The sequence below is a fragment of the Chiloscyllium punctatum genome, chromosome 17 (genome assembly GCF_047496795.1).
Source record: "Chiloscyllium punctatum isolate Juve2018m chromosome 17, sChiPun1.3, whole genome shotgun sequence".
Classification (NCBI taxonomy): Eukaryota; Metazoa; Chordata; class Chondrichthyes; order Orectolobiformes; family Hemiscylliidae; genus Chiloscyllium; species Chiloscyllium punctatum.
Genome location: NC_092755.1, coordinates 96098819 through 96114369, shown reverse-complemented (window position 1 = coordinate 96114369; position 15551 = coordinate 96098819). Strand labels below are relative to the sequence as shown.

General features: G+C 40.4%; 1 protein-coding gene across 1 annotated transcript in view; it reads right to left on the bottom strand.

Annotated features, from left to right (window-relative positions):
• LOC140487662 (uncharacterized) overlaps positions 1–15551 on the bottom strand; it is a 269506-nt gene that overhangs the window by 187876 nt on the left and 66079 nt on the right. The window contains exon 7 of the mRNA XM_072586945.1: positions 2505–2570. The gene's annotated coding sequence lies outside the window, so the exon portion shown is untranslated. The remainder of the gene's footprint in view (positions 1–2504; positions 2571–15551) is intronic.

Sequence of the window (15551 nt, the reverse complement as noted above, 5' to 3'; positions counted from 1 at the left end):
TGGCCAATCAAATGAAGAAAGGATTATATCCCATTGTTTTCCCTTCTTGATTAGAGTATAAAGGCCAGCTGCCAATAATATCATGGTATCTATGTGGCTGCTCAATTTATGAAGATGTGCTCAAGTGGGTGAGGTATAACACTTTTTCCTTCAGTGAGGATGTTCTGCATTTTAAAATTTTCCCTCCTAATTACGTATTGCTACCTTATTGCAATCCATGTTCATCTTCTACTGTCATATTCTATGGTTTCATTTTTACCCCCTTTCCTCTCATATCCCACAATTTGTCACACATCTGTTATACCCTAACCTTATGTTAAATTACCTTTTTAGGCCACACAAACATACTAAATTATATTTTACAATACAACTTGTCAAACAACTTGTCTTAAGTTGGGAGCAGGCACTACAGTAGCGCAAGACCACGTCAGATGTCCACTGAGAGTCTGAAGATTTGCTATTGTGGTCAAGGGTAGGGGGTATAGAAATTAATCAGGATGCAGATCACAGGTTTTTTCATACATTATCCTCGTTGATCTCCTCTGCATCAACTCACCCTTACAATTTGCACGACAAGGGGAAGCGATGGCCAAGTGGTATTATCACTTGACTATTAATCCAGAAACCCAGAATAATGTTCTGGGGGCATGGGTCCGAAACCCACCATGGCAGATGGTGGAATTTGAATTCAAATTTTAAAAAACTGGAATTAAGGGTCAACTAATGACCATAAAACCACTGTCAATTGTCAGAAAAACTCATCTGGTTCACTAATATCCTTTAAGAAAGGAAATCTGTCATCCTTACCTGGTCTGGCCTACATGTGACTCCAGAGCCATAGCAATGTGGTTGACTCTCAACTGCTCTCTGAAATGGCCTAGCAAGCCACTCAGTTGTATCAATCGCTAGAAAGTCACAACAAAGAAATGAAACCAGGTGGACCACCTGGCATCGACCTTGGAACCGGAAAAGACAACAGCAAAAATGCAAATAGCAAAGGACCATGCAAAGTCCTCCTAACCAACATCTGGGGGCTAGTGTCGAAATTGGGCAAGCTGTCTCGCACACTAGTCAAGCCACAGCCTGACAGTTATTCTTATGGAAGCACGCAGAAACCACTATTACCATCCCTGGATATGTCCTGTCCCATCGGCAGGACAGACCCAGCAGAGGTGGCAGCACTGTGGTATACAGTCAGGTGGATGTTGCCTGGGAGTCCTTGACTGATTCCGGACCCCATGAAGTCTCATGGCTTCAGGGTAAACATGGGCTTACTAGATACCATCATCCTTTGGCTGATGAATCAGTACTCCTCTATGTTAAACAATAATTAGAGGAAGCACTGAGGGTGGCAAGGGCACAAAATATACTCTAATGGGGGATTTCAATGTCCACCGTCAAGAGTGGCTTGGCAGCAGCATTACTGATTGAGCTGGTCGGATCCTAAAGGATATAACTGCTAGACTGGATCTGCGGCAGGTAGTGAGGGAATCAACAAGGGGGAGAAACATACTTGATCTCATCCTTACTAATCTGCCACTGCAGAAGCATCTGTCCATGACAGTATGGGTAAAAGTGACCACTGCACTGTCCTCGTGGAGACGAAGTCCTGCCTTCACATTGAGAATAACCTCCATCATGTTTTGTGGCACTATCATTGTGCTAAATGGGACAGACTTCAACCAGATCTAGCAGCTCAAGACTTGGCATCCATGAAGCGCTGTGGGCCATCAACGTCAGTTTTTCAGCTCCTGGGAAGTTCTGGACAACGAAGGGTACCCTGTCAATTGCAGCTCATGTCTTGTCTCCTGAGGAGGTCATTACAGTTTCTTGCTGTAGCACTTTGGAACTTGCCATCAATCAATTGAGCATCATTCTTATGAGGGCATCCTTGAGAAACTGCATGAATCCATGTAAGATTCTGTAAATCCATTTTTTAGAAATAGAATCAGTCTGAACATTGGGGCACAGACAGCCTCAAACCTTCAATGCATTATCTGAGCCGACATGGTACCTATGCTGTGCTCTTCCAGCACCACTAATCCAGAATCTGGTTTCCAGCATCTGCAGTGATTGTTTTTACCTATTGTTAATGTTCACTTGAGAATGTAACTTTAAAAAAAGTTCTGGGATTTACATATGAAAGAACTGAAACCAATATGGTCATTCTAAAAGATGACAGACTTAACACACAATTCAGGTCTCTTTCAATACATAATTTTAGTTGCATCACAATGTAAACTTTTGCTGTAAATTCTGTGTCTTACGATCTTATACTCCATAACCACCTGATGAAGAAGCACCGCTCCGAAGGCTAGTACTTCCAAATAAATCTGTTGGACCATAACCTGGTGCTCTGTGATTTTTAACCCTAATATCCAAATAGTAACACATATAAATGATATGGAGTTATACCTCCATCTATACTTACATTGACTAGAACATAGTGAGACTACTATTGAGATAGACGGTCAAGCATTACCACATACACATATTTTCATTACCTTCTGGTTCATGACATGTTTCAGTACTTGATCTTCTAGCTTTAGATCTGGGAGTATCTTTTCTGTCTGAAATATGTTTCAGAAGTGAAATTAGTATTTGGTAACCAACAGAGTAACTTTCTACTTTTTCAGTAGCATTCAGCTTTTATTACAAAATCCATTTCATTGCAACAATCAGTTAAATAATGGGATTGATTTTTAACTTGATAATTAGGCATAAAGCTAGAATGCCAAGCAATTGCCCATTCTCCAATGATTGGCCATTCGCCATTGAAAATAGAAATTGGACATTTTTTCAGACATATTGTTTGCCTATTGCTATGACCTTTCAATCTATCTTTACCTGCTGCTATTGTCACATTCTGCATTATGTACAGTTAAATTATATCTTTACTTATCTCTCATTCTTCACAATTTGACACACATTCACAGTTCAGGGTGACCACATTTAATGTTACCCCATTTAGCACTGTTCCACTTTAATATCATTAAATTAAGTCTGGCAATCTTGTTGAGCATTTCAAGATTTGTTCACTGCACTACTATACATAACTGAACCAACTGGTTCCATGAGGCGCACTCTCTCCTACTCTCTATCTTGGATCTGTGGCACACTCTCTTCCACCATCTATCTTGTATCCTCATCCTATGCTACAATGCTTACTTAGTTCAGAACTAGGGAGATCCCACCTGACAGGCTGTGGAGCACCTAATTAAGCCACTGCTAGCCCTGGTCGCACAGCAGTCAGTGCTTCGAAGTATCACTCTGTGTGGTTCCCGCCATGCACAGATCCAATGAAGTCACCTTACCTGAGCTTGTGTCCACCCTTTCATTACCTTCCCTGCTCCAAAGCAACGACTGAGTGCAGGAACACCCACCAACCTCCTACCCTCAAATGTGTGGCCAAAACCATGGCATCTGTGGCAGACTGGCAGAACAACTAAAGGAGCTACAAAACTATCCTGGAAATGTGGCCATCACCATCTGGTCTCTAGTCTGATAAAAATCCAGCAGCTCCTTCCAAGCTTCCCACTGGCTGTAAAACACAATCTGCCACAGTTATGTCACGGTGTTGGCCACTATCACCGGGAGGGAGAGGCAAAGAGAGAGAGAGAGAGAGATAAAAAGATAAGTGAAAGAGTTATAACACTCACCAATGATCCAAATATCACCAGTCATTAAGAGGGGAAACAAAATCAAGAGTCTGCAGGTAATCAAAAGGTGCAGCCCACCAATCAGTAACATGATCAGTCATCGCAATGCCAGAAGTAAGCAGGAAATGATGCCTTGAACCTCCAAAAAGAAATGACCAGATAGTGGCCAGAAATAAGAGAGAACCTCAGCAGGAGGTTATCAATGAGCAAAGGTTCGTCGTGCAGATCCCAGATAGTGACCCCCACAGCTTCATTCTGGGGAAATCCACTACTGGGGATATTGTAACTTGAATGTGATTCTTTCCTTTTAATATTTCTAAATTAATTTTGTTTTAACAGATATTTCATTTACTAATGGAATATTTTAGGCACTTAAAGTACTATATTTCAACTAAGAGGGGACATGCATCAATTTTTTTCCTGGAAAGGAAGGCCCCATGCAATCAAACTCTGGTTTCAATATTGACTCCTGTAGAAATCAATGCTTCACGAACAGTCTTTTCACTTGAAGTTGTGATTTTCAGGAGCGCAACACAGACTTTAACTGAGGACATTGTGTACTCCAACCTTACATGTACACCTATCAAAAACCTTCCTAGGTTGCCACTAATGTACACAGAATGTGAGAGCAAAAATCATTAGAGCAGCGTAAAGACCACATCAAATTCCAGAACAAATGTTTAATTTTGTGAATTGAAAACACAGAAATGAGCAAGGCTGTCGACCATAAATCACATGTTTTCTGCAGATTGTCCTATTGCTTCTCTTCAGTGATGTCCTGGGTCTGGGATGATTGATTCCCAACAAGCATAACCAGTTTCCTTTTGTGTGAGATACAACATCAACCAATAAAGAGTTTTCTTGCCTGATTCCAATTACCTCCACTTTTGCTAGAACATGTCAACAGCAATCACCTGCAATCTAATATGAACTGAAGGGATGCCTAAGGCCTAATGGAACAAGGGAACAGGTGATGGAAACATTAATTAAGACTTAATTAGGTTTGAATTGCTTATAGAAATATAAGAAGCTCTTAATTAGCAGGGTGAGAGTTTTATGATATGATTAGCTGAAATGGACTCCTCACTAATGCCTTGGACTTAAACAGATATTTTACAGTGTATAATGTTGTGATTGTAACTATGTCAGCCAGGTGGATCTCACAGAATAACAGTTCCCGGATTGAGGCTGTTAACCTGGCTCAATCAGGGAGTCCTGGCTTACAGATATGAACAGGAGAGTCCCCTGTTTCTTATTTAAATGCACTGTCTTGTATGTATTTGTTATTGCTTCTTTTGTGATGACTAAAAGTGGGATTTGAGGTTTGTCCTCATTTCCCTGAAAACTGGTTGAACAGTAAGATTTGGGGCCTGGCTTTGCCGCTCCACTCCCTTGTAAAATTGCTGTTTCACTGTATTCAACTGTTAATGTTAATTGTTTTGTAAACTGTATTGCTGAACAAAATTTTTTAAAATGAACAGGAGAGTCATGGTTCTGCTCACTCTAGAAGCCAGCTCTGTGCTACCTGGGGCAGCGTCATGTACTATGCACACGTAAATAAAGGGTGACTTGGTAACAGGATAGTGGCCTTCATGCACTTATTTCAGGTGAGGAGAGTGGAATTAATGATGTGACCATGCAAAAGCGGCTACTAACTGAGGTCCAACTGGAATTGAAACAACTGGCTTTGTTGTTAGAAAATGCGCCAAGTGGAGCTTATGAATTACAGGGTATGTCAATGTAAGTGTATACCCACACCAGCTGACTAAGTGGGGTGGGGACGGCGGTCCTTCATGAAGCTGGACATGAGCCATACATTCCTTAATTGCGATTAGAGGAAGGTTACCAGAGGTCTGCTACAATTAATACCTGTAGAGGTTTGTGATATACAAGGTAGCCTTTTTAGGTGTCATCAGCCTGTGTCATTTTCCAGCAGATGATGGAGAACATTTTACAAGGTTTATCCCAGCTCACCATTTATCTGGATGACATGCTAATAATAGGGAAAAGGAACAAAGATCATTTGGAAAACTTGGACGTAGAGTTTAAACAGCTCTCCAAGACGCTACAGAGATGACAGGACTGCATTACTTTGTTTGGAAGATAAAGTGAGGGCAATCAAAGATGCCCCATCTGCCACGTCCGTACCAGAGTTTAGATCTTTTCTTGGATTAGTGAACTATTATAGAAGATTCATATGTCATCTGGCCTCTGTCTGTGCACTTTTGCATTATTGAAAAAAGGCCAGCCTTGGAAAGGATCTTGTAGCCAAGATGTAGTCTTTAGGGAAGTGAAGAAGCAATATCACGGTGGCTCAGTGGTTAGCACTACTGCCTCAGAGTCCCAGGTTCGATTCCAGCCTCTGGCAACTGTCTGTGTGGAGTTTGCACATTCTCCCTGCGTCTGCGGGGTTTCCTCCAGGTGCTCCGGTTTCCTCCCACAGTCCAAAGATGTGCGGGTTAGGTGAATCGGCCATGATAAATTGTCCATAGTGTTAGGTGCATTAGTCAGAGGGAAATTGGTCTGGGTGGGTTACTCTTCAGAGGGTCGGTATGGACCTTTTGGGCCGAAGGGCCTGTTTCTACACTGTAGGGAATCTAATCAATATCATCATCAAATGTTGGCACACTACAATCCCAAGCGAGATGTGATGCTGACATGTATTCCTTCCCATATGGTATCAAAGTAGTGTTGGCTCACAACTGGCCCAGTGTAGAGGAATACCCAATAGCATATGTTCCTGGACTTTGGCTGATGCCAAATGAAGATACGCCCTGATAGAGAAGGAAGATTTGGTGGTCATCTTTGGTGTGAGAAAGTTCCACCAATACCTTTACTGATGTAAACTTGTCATAGTAACGGACTGCAAACCCCTGCTAGAGTTATTTAAAGAGGACAGGGCTGTGCTGCCCATAGCTTCAGTTCAGTTTTAGTGGTGGCCTCTTATTCTGAGTGCATACAATTACAAGTTGGAACACTATCTGGGAAGCCAAGTGCCTTGAGCAACCTCCCACTGGTATATATACCTGTCACTGCTGATGATATTAGTCTATGGACACAAAAAGATCCAGTCCTGGCAAAACTAAAACTGGTGGGATATGGGAAATAAAAGGGCCATCACAGCCAGAATTGAAATCCTTCAGGACTAGACGAGACCAAATCACCTTGGAGGATGGTGTATTATTATGGGGAGCAAAATTTATTGTCCCAATTAAAGGTTGTTGCCAGATACTGGATGAACTTCACCAGGATCATCCAGGGATGTCCAAAATAAAGATGTTGGTGAGAAGTCATGTTTGGTAGCCATGACTGGATGCAAACATAGCTGCATTGGTGGGGCAGTGCCCAGAATGCCAACAGGACAGAAATTACTGCCAGCAGTTCCCCACATTTGTGGGAATGGCTGAGTCAACCCTGGATTCGGTTACATATTGACTATGCTGGTCCTTTCATGGGCTGAATGTTTTTTTAACCATTATGGATGCCCATTCAAAGTGTATGGGCAGCATAGAGTCCATTTGTCAAACACGGTGATGACAATTGAAAGATTTCGAGCATCTTTTGCAACACATGGATTCCCAGAAGTGTTGGTCACAGATAACAGGTCATCATTTACCAGCAGGGAATTTGAGTATTTCCTCAAGTCCAATGTCTTTTGGTATGAAAGGACAGCTCTATACCATCCATCATCCAACGGTCAGTCAGAAAGAACAATCCAAAATTTGAAGCAGGCTTAAAGAAACAGCCTACATTTTCTCTTGATATCTGTTTAATTATAGGACCACCCCTCAAGCAATTACAGGTACAGCTCCAGCAGAGTTGCTAATGGGGAGAAGACACCGCACCAGGTTAAATATGATCTTCCTGCACCTGGAGGGAGGGTGAAACAGCATCATGAACGCCTGTGTCAGAAAAAAGACTCCTCTGAGAGAGGCAGTTTACTTCAGGGGACAATGTTTGGTGTCAAAACCACGGGAATGGCCCTACATGGGTAAAAGGCATGGTCGATGCAAGGTCAGATCCCATGAGATATCAAGTTCGGGTAGGTGAGGCAGTCCTGAACGAGGACATTGACAACATAAAAGCTGTAACTTTGCAAATGGGGCAGGAGCAAAGCATAGGCGACCCCTCAGAATATCTGGTAAGCTGTCAGAACCTATGGGTTCTCCCCCTCCACCTGGCATCGAAGAAACCTCTGAGAATGAGATAGACAAGGCAGATGTCACAGTCTTGATGTCTGAAGAAGATGAGGTCCGACCGAGACGCCCTGGTGCAAGAGGTGGGCTACTGTCCAATACACACCATCACTATACGAGGCAGAGTTTAAGGAACCAGATTTGCTGCAAAAACACCCAAGCAGAAATTACAGGAAGAAGAATAGACCTACCTGCCAGGAGTTTGAGGGGGAACAATGTAGTCATTGGAATGATGTCAGCCCGGTGGATCTCATGGAATATGAGTTCCCTAATTGGAGATGTTAACTTGGTGCAATAAAGGAGTCCTGGCTGGCAATTATAAACAGAAATGTCAGGGGCTCTGTTCACCTATAATCGCTGGGTCAGTGTCATGTATTATGCACATGTAAATAAAGGATGGATTGGAGATGGGACACTGGCTTCGGTGGAGTTATTTCATATAACATTGATAGAACATGTTTGATTCAAAATGTAATATTTTGGCTTATGATTATTCATGCCTATTTTCTGAAAGTGAGGCTTATGATTAGTGTAAGAATTAATTGACCATGTGGACTTGTATTTCTTCTTTACCAACGGGGAAACAAGGTATGGCCATTTGGAAGCAGGATAAGTTTTTTTTCAGAATTGAAGCCTGACAATTTGAACAAGGTTGGACAGATTGTTAACTTTCCCAGTCAAAATTTATCAAAAAGAGTTTTATTGACTACTTGAGATGTGGTTAGATTTGGACAAATTTAGAAAGACTGAAGATTGTACAAAGGAAAAGTTTTAAAGAATTGAATTCAAAACATATGTGATCCCTCAGAATATGTAGGATTGCAGAAATTTCATTTGAATATTTGCCAATTTGCGCTGGCAATTAACTTGCAAAGACAGTGCAAAGTATCAAGTATGAACAGGTTTCTAGAGTTAAAAATATGGGTACATGGCTAGAACAAGTATCAGAAGCATAAAAGCAATTCTTAAGAAAACATTCCTTTCCAGTAGGGTTTGTAGCCCAAAAGGGCAAACCAAAAATGAAGGACACATGTTAAAAAGTCAGGAAGACTATTGCGATACAGGTTGGCAGGTGACAGTATTAAAGGAGGATTGTATCTGAAAAGAAATGAGGACAGAAACATTGATGATAATTTTGAGAAGCAAAGAAAATTTGGGATTTGCAAAATTGAAATAATCAGGATATAGTCAAGCAACATTTAATTCAAAGTTCCATTATCTAATGAACTGTCCCAAATGATACAATAAACTAGTCAAACCTAAACTTGAAATATAAGATTCAGAGGAACAAGGTAGAGATATAGACTGAAGAGAGGGCATTGTGTCAGTCACAAGAATTATTCCACTGATGAATGTGTTGGCGGCAGAGTCTTTCAGTTGTGTGAAAATGAATGTACATCTACAGTGTGTGGAATAGACAAGTGAAAATTCTACCTATATGGAGTAACAAGAATCAGGATAAAGCTAAGGAATTTGAGAGTTCTATCAGTTTGCGATTTAGGGACGATGACACATTAAATTTTTTTAAATTGTTGCCAGTTTTTTTTTAAAGGGCTGGAGTCAGTAATATTATTGGCATAGATGAAGTATCCAGTGACATACTGTTATTAGATAGTTTATGAAGGGCAGGTAAAATTTGGTTATAGAAAACAACAAAGCTATTGGGTTTGGAAAATCTATGAAATTATAATTTACAAAATTGAGAGACCATTGTACTCTTTAAATGAACATAACCTCTCCACTAAAACAATTCAGGAAATAATATTGACATGCATGGGTTAGAAATTTAGAAGACAGCAAGTCAACTGTATTAAGATTACATGATCAATTTGCCAATTGTCCTTTAAAAAGTTAAAGATTTTAGTAAAGAATGCAAGAAAAAGGGTTGAGGAGTGTAATAGCTCACAGAAGAGCCAGGTGATCAATCTAAGATTTGTAAGAAATACTGGAGAACAAAGTCACGGTCGATGTTGCCAGTGCACCTTGAACAGAAGATTTCAATGAGGTACAGCCAATTGATTTAAAGGTATCAGATAAAGAAACCAAACACATTTTGTATATTTGGCAACCATATTTTATTTGTCATCAATAAAACATAGGAGAAAGTGAGGACTGCAGATGCTGGAGATCAAGAGCTGAAAATGTGTTGCTGGAAAAGCGCAGCAGGTCAGGCAGCATCCAAGGAACAGGAGAATCAACGTTTCGGGCATAAGCATTCCTGAAGAAGGGCTTATGCCCGAAACGTCGATTCTCCTGTTCCTTGGATGCTGCCTGACCTGTGCTTTTCCAGCAACACATTTTCATCAATAAAACATAGCAAAGACAAGGAAATAATTGTGGAAAAAGTAATGGGAAAGCAGACAGAGACTGGACTTTGATCACTAACACAAACTGCTCACTGATATTGGATTGGAAGGGGATTTGCTAATGATGAATTCACAGACATGTTGAAAATGCACATCATAATTCTGAATACAGCAACATGTTGCTTGATGGATAATCACTTCTGATATGAAGCCATGCTCTAAATGACAACTGCCAAAAGTGAATACTAAAGTCAAATATTTATAAAAAGGAGCTAGAATAATATATTAGCTTAATAAATGCATGGGCATTTTAATTATAGTAAATGTTTGAAATGAAGGAAGGTCCCTAGATCGATTAAATTCTCTTCAAGGAAATAACTGGTTTCAACTGGACAGAAGTCATGAAAGGAGACCTCAGACCTGAGGAGAGTTCCTTCTAAACAATATGAAAAATAAGCGGTACTTCCAGTGTTGCTGATGACTACATGTACAAGAAATGTGTCCAGCTGCAACTACTGGGTAACTCCTTTTCAGAGCTGGAGCTGTGAGTGGACTCAATGCAGCATCTATGATGCTGAGAATGATGTGGATAGCAGGTGGTCTTACTGCAGGTGAGGATTATACAGACAGAATGGGAATGGGTGATGAAGTAAAAGGCTCATGAAGGAAAAGTAGGAGTCCCCTGTGGTCATCCCTCTTTCAAACAAATATACCGCTTTGGAAACTGTTGGGGGTGCAGGGAGAGGGGGTGGGAGTGGGAGAGGTGGGTGGTTGTGGTGGTGGTGGCCTCTTTGGGGAAAGCAACATCAGCCAGTTCCTGGCACCACAGGGTGGTTCTACTCATAAAAAGGGAGGAAAATGAGTGGCAGAGCTATAGTGATAGGGGATTCAATGGTAAAGGGTATAGATAAATGCTTTGTGGCCGTAGATGTGAATCCAGGATGCTATAACACTTGAAACATAAGGAATATTACAAACAAGGCAGATGAACTAAGGATGCAGCACAATGTTGCTGCTGTAATGGAAACTTGGCTAAAGGGGCAAAATTGGCAGCTCAACCAAAGATGTTTTACCAGTATATAAAGAGCAAAAGAATAGTTAATGAATAAGTGGCACCTATCAGATTAAGAAGGGAATTTGTGTGAAGTTACAGAAGATATGGGAAGAATTTTAAAAATATTTTGTCTCTGTGTTTACAAAGGAAAGGGATGATGTAGCTGTAGTAATCCAAGAACAGCAGTGTGAAATATTGGACAAAATAATCATAGCGAGAGAGGAAGTGTTCAAGGAGTTGGAATCCTTGAAAGTGGATAAGCTACCAGGGCTAGATGAGTTGTTTTCCTAGGAAGTTGAAGGAGGTCAGGGAGGGAATAGCAGATGTTCTGAGGATTGTTTTCAAATCTTCACTAGACAGAGGGGATACTGGCAGACTGGAGGAATGCAAATCTGGTTCTGTTGTTTAAAAAGGGAACAAAGCAAATGCCAAACAATTATAGGCCAGATAGTCTTCAGTGGCGGGCAAACTGTTAGAATCAATCCTGAGATCTGATAAAATGTTCCTTAGAAAGGTACAGACTAGTCAGGGATAGTCAGCATGGTTTTGTTAAGGAAAAGTCTTGCCTTACAAGTTTGAGTGAATTCTTTGCGAAAGTGACAAGTAGGAATGATGAGGGTATTGCAGTGGATGTTGTCTATATGGATTTTAGTAAGGCATTTGACAACATCCAAAGCGGCAGACTGGTCAACAAATGTAAAAGCCATACTAGGTAAGGTGTTGAATTGGATCCAAAGTTGGCTAAGTAACAAGAAACAAAGGGTAATGGTCAATAGCTGCCATTATAAATTTAAGGATGTAACAAGTGGTATTGGGATCCCTGCAGTTTTACTTTGTATGTTAACAATTTGGACTTCAATGTGGGGGCACAATTGGGAAATTTTGTAGATGACACAAATTGGTTGTGTTGTGGATTGTGTGAGAGGGGTAGATGAAGTGTGAGATCTTAGTATTGAAGTGCACAGCACCCATATGTATCAGTACAAGTAGAAAAGGTTATAAAAAAGGCATATGGAATGCTCTCCTTCCTTGGCAGAAGTTTAGAATACAAAAGCAGGAATATAATAATGAAACTGCATAAGACACTGAGGCCACAACTGGAGTATCATATGCACTTCTGGCCACCACACAACAGAAAGGATGTAATTGTTCTGCAGAGAGTGCAGAGAAGGTTTATTAGAATGTTGTCAAGGCTGGAGAATTGTAGCTGAGGAGAGATTAGACAGGTTGGAGATGTTTTCCTTGGAACAGAGATGTGGAGGAGCCGGTATTGGACTGGGATGAGCAAAGTTAAAAATCACACAACAGCAGGTGAAAGGCCAACAGGTTTATTTAGAAGCAGCTACCTGATGAAGGAGCAGCAGTCCAAAAGCTAGTGCTTTCAAAATAAACTGGCTGAACTATAACCTAGTGTTGTGTGGTTTTTAACTTGGAACAGAGAGGCTGAGAGGTGATATGATTGGGTATACAAAATTATGGGATAGACAGAGTAGACAGGAGGAACCTGTTTTGCTTGGCCAATAATTCAAAAACCAGCAGTCGTAGATTCAAGCTAAGTGGCAGGAGGATTAGAGGGGATGTGAGGAAAAACATTATGCAGAAGGTGATGGGTGTTTGGAATTCGCTGTTTGAGTTTGGTGGAGGCAGAGACCCTCAACTATTTATTTTAATTTCTTTAAGAAGTAACTGGATCTGCACCTTAAATGCTACAAGCTGCAGGGCTTCCAACCATGTGCAGGATCATAGAATCATAGAATCCTTAAATGTGGAAACAGGCCAAATGGCCCATCCACACTAACCCTGAGAGTATCTCATCCAAATCCCATCACTGTAATCCTGCATTTCTCATGACTAATGCATCTAGCCTGCACATCCCTGGACACAACCAGCAATTCAGCATGGCACATCCACATAACCTGCACATCTTTTGACTGTGGGAGGAAACCAGTGCACCTGGAGGAAACCTACCTATATGGGGACAATATGCAAACTCCACACAGTCACCCAAGGCTTGAATCAAACCTGGGTCCTTAACTCTGTGAAGCAACAGTGCTGACCACTTTGTCACTCCATGTCAAAAGAGGAGTTTAGAGAGGGCATCTGGTTGGCATGGACAAGATAAGATGAATGGCCCATTCTGTGCTGTATCATTTCTATGGTTCTATGTTCTGATCTTTTTTGGACTTGTACACCAACACCCCTTCATTCCTCAGTATTCCTTGGGGACATTTTGTATATTTATCACTTTTAAAACCTCCCAAAGTGCATCACCTCACACTTATTGGGACTAAACTCCAATTGCAATTGTTCTGCACAATTTTACCAGCTGCCCAATATCAGTCTGTAGCCTGAAACCATCCTCCTCACTACCAATCTTAGTAATCTACAAACTTCAATTATTAACAACTTGGATGTGAATGTAGAGAGTATAATGTACATTACAGCAAAGGTCCCAGCAGTGATCCTTGTGTCACAGACTTCCAACCTCGATAATGCCCCACCATCACATTTTGCCTCTGATTTGCAAGCCAATTTTCAATCCAGTTTGCCTTGGATCTCAGGAGATCGTAATTTCTGGACCAGGCAGAATGTGGGACCTTATCTTTGCCCTTCCTGAAGTCCATGTAAACCACAATTGCATTACCCTCAGCAATATAGTCTGGTAAAAGTCTGGTAAATTAGTCAAACAGGTCCTCCTTTAAACAAGTTCATAAACTGTTCCCGATTAGTCCCTGCCTTTCCAAGTCTTGATTAGTCCTGTCCATCAGATTTCATTCCAACAACTTCCCTCCCATTGTTGTCAGGCTAACTGCTCTGTAATTACCTGGCCTATTCCTGCTGCCCTTCTTGAATAAAGGAACCACATTAGCTATCTTCAGATATTTGATATTCACCTGTGAAGTATTAAATATCACCAGGACCCTTGCAAACTCCTCCCTTGACTCCCAGCGCACTTTGGGACATATATCCTTTCAAACCCTGGGGATTTATGTACCTTTTTAATATCTGTAAAACATCTAATACCTCCTCAATAATCTTGTGTGTTCCATCCTTACTGAAATCTCCAACTATCATGTCTTTCTGCTTTGAAAATACAGATGAGAAATATTCATTTACAACCTCAGCCACATCATCTGGCTCCATGCAGACTGCGTGGTCTCTTGGACCCACACTTTCTCTGGTAATCCCCATCTCTTAATATCATTATAAAATGTCGTGGAATTTGCCAGAGATTTCATAGCCTCTCTTTGCCCTCCTAATTTTTAAGCACCATTTACACTATCTACAGTCCCAAGTTTTTAATGCTCTGTACCTAGTATATTCGCTATCCCTTAACATTCAGCGTTCAACTGATTTTGGAAGTGCTAAGTTGGAGAAGTCAAAGAATTTCTTAATTGAAGCATTAGAAAGTTAAGCTACTTTGAGCAACCATTCACTTTTAGAATAGATATTATTGCCCTTTAATGTCCAACCAATGGCATACAGAAAGGATACAGTGCAAATATAATCATATAGAATGTCATTTGGGAATAAACAGCAATTGCCTATTAATGACATTAACTTAAATGTATACTTATTTTTGTTTACCTTCTGGTTCAAAACATTTTTCAAAATCTTATGTTCTAATTCTAGAATTGGGCATGTATCTTCTATCTGGGATAATTTTTAGAATTGTAATTATCATCAAGGAAAACAAAGCAGCTTTCTGTACTTTCATTATTGTCCAGTTTATTAAATTACTTTTTAGCAAGAGCAGAAATGTTATCTGTATTGACTAGGTTGAATGATGGAGTACATTTTCAATTTGTCACTCAGATGTAAAATTACCCTGATGGTTGCTGAGTCTACAATGAAAGAATCAATGTGATTGAAAATTAGATATATTTTAGAATAGTCCAATCTACAAAAACAGTTTTACATGAAAGCCTGCTCTAATGTTATAAAAACAATATTCTACTTCCTTGAAGAAACATTTAATTTGCCAAATAAATCTTGATATTTGAATATGCTTCATATGTTGCCTGTGTCCTTTTATGTGGAGAAAAGACCATGCCCTTTTTTTTTCTAATTAAGTTCAAAAGTGTCAGCAGCCAGCAACATCAAGATTTTTTTGGTTGGATTAACTGCTGTCAATTCATCTTAGTGATACCCATATGGGGAAGGTTGCCCACGCCAACTTTTGGCAGAAGCAAGGTTCAGTATTCATAAACAATTAACGTGTTTATTAGAGAGAAACATGTTACATTGTCTTGAGAGAATCAATTATCTCAGAAATGATCAGGTTCAATTTAGGATTAACTACAAATTACTTGTCTGGCTACATGTTAGAACCAGG